Source organism: Vicugna pacos, chromosome 13, assembly GCF_048564905.1.
Source record: "Vicugna pacos chromosome 13, VicPac4, whole genome shotgun sequence".
Lineage (NCBI taxonomy): Eukaryota > Metazoa > Chordata > Mammalia > Artiodactyla > Camelidae > Vicugna > Vicugna pacos.
Window position 1 is genome coordinate 48,903,558 of NC_132999.1, and position 1,913 is coordinate 48,905,470.

Here is a 1,913-nt window from a genome sequence, read left to right on the forward strand (position 1 = left end):
TCGCTTCTGCACAATGACGCGGCAGCAGATGCGCGCTCCACGACTCTTTCAGTTCTTTTGCAATCAAACCGTTTGCTGGGCGTCCCCTGTATCCGGGGCACCGTGCCAAGCGCCGAGATTTGAGAGGCGGACTTCGCGATCTACTTCTGGCAATCTGTATTTCCAGTCTTCACCCATCTCTGATGACTTAATGGACAGGCATCGGGGGGGGGGGCAGGCAGGGGTAGGAATGGGAACACAATCTGCTTTGACAGCCAAGGGCCTGTTAACTATTGTCTTGAAGCTCTAAGTGCCCAAGGGGTATGTGTGGCACATCCTCTGTCCTCCCTCACCCAGCTCTGTGATCTGGCCCCAGACCCAGGTTTCCTATCACCTAGTTCAGGGCTGAAGCCATAGGGCCCCAGTGTTTTTCAGAAATTCTGGGTGTATTAGTTTTTTATTGCTGTATAACAAATTATCACAAATTTAGTGGCTTAAAACAACACACATTATATCACACAGGTTCCAGGTCAGGAGCTGCTGCACAGCTTAGCTGGGTTCTTTGCTTAGTTTCAGAAGGCTGCAATCAAGGTTTTAGCAAGGCTGCATGCTTGTCTGAAGACCCAACTGGGGAAGAATTCACCTGCAAGCCCACTCAGGTTTTATTGGCAGAACTTACTTCCTTGTGACTATCTTACTGAGGGCCTGGGATTTTTGCTGGCTGTCAGCTGGAGGCCTCCCTGAGGTTCCAGAGGCCATCTGCAGCTCCTTGAGGTCACCACAGTTCCTTGCCATGTGGGCTTTTCCAACATGGCTGCTTACTTCATCAAGCCCACAGGGAGAGTCTCTAGCTCCAGCATTCTATATATGGTAACTTGTTATATGTGTAACACCATCACCATATTCTGTAGTTTAGAAGAAAGTCACAGGTCCCACTTGAACACAAGAGGAGAGGATCACACAAAGGTGTAAATACTAGGAGGCAGGAATCACTGAGGCTCACCTTAGGGTCTGTCCACCACACTGGGGTCACTGGAAACCTAAAGAGAAGTATAGGAAAAGAGAGAGCTACAGACTAGGATAGGATAGAGTAAGGAAGGAAGTTGGAACACACACTATGGAGTAGAAGGGCAGTGGGGTCACCCCAGGGATCACTAATTGTTACACATGCCAGAGGCCATCCAACCATGCCCTTGGTGCCAAAGTTCTGGATTTCTTAAGCCCTACCTTGGAATGAACCACATTGTGGGTTTCCTCCCCTCTTGCCCCTTGGCTGTGGAACAAAAATCACAAAACTGGACATACTGTTTCCAGTAAGATTCTTGTCCCACCTCAACTGGGTGTCTTGCAACCCCTAAACCTTTCCTTGCTGCTTGTCACTTTATAGAAACCCAAACTATCCAGCTTGACTGTCAGTTTCCCTCCTGTTTACCTCCTAATTTCTCTCTATTTGTATCTATCATTTCCCCTCATTTTAAAGATGTGGGCCTCCTTCTGTCCGTGGCCAGCCCTCCACTCACGTCCTCTCTCTCTTCCTGTTCACTGAGACCACAAATACATGCTCAATTCTCCTCTATCAACTAAAAAGCAAAACTAAACAAAAAAACCAACAACAGAAACAACTGTGTGTTTGGCTACTTCCCTCTAGCTTCAGGTTTATCTTTTTTTCTGTTATTAACTACTCGTATTAAAGAGTAGCTACTATTCCCTCGTCACTTATTCATTTATTAACTTTTTACAATTTGGCCTCTACATCACTCCCCTAAAAATTCTACCTTAAATGTCACTAATGACCCATTTAGTGTGTCATAAACTATTGATTCTCACCAGTACCCACAGTTTCCAGCCTCTCTTATGGAGAGGTGACTGAATCCTGGCTAGCAGAATGTGAATGGAAGTTACAGTCTGTCCCATAAAACTCTCAAGTGCTAATC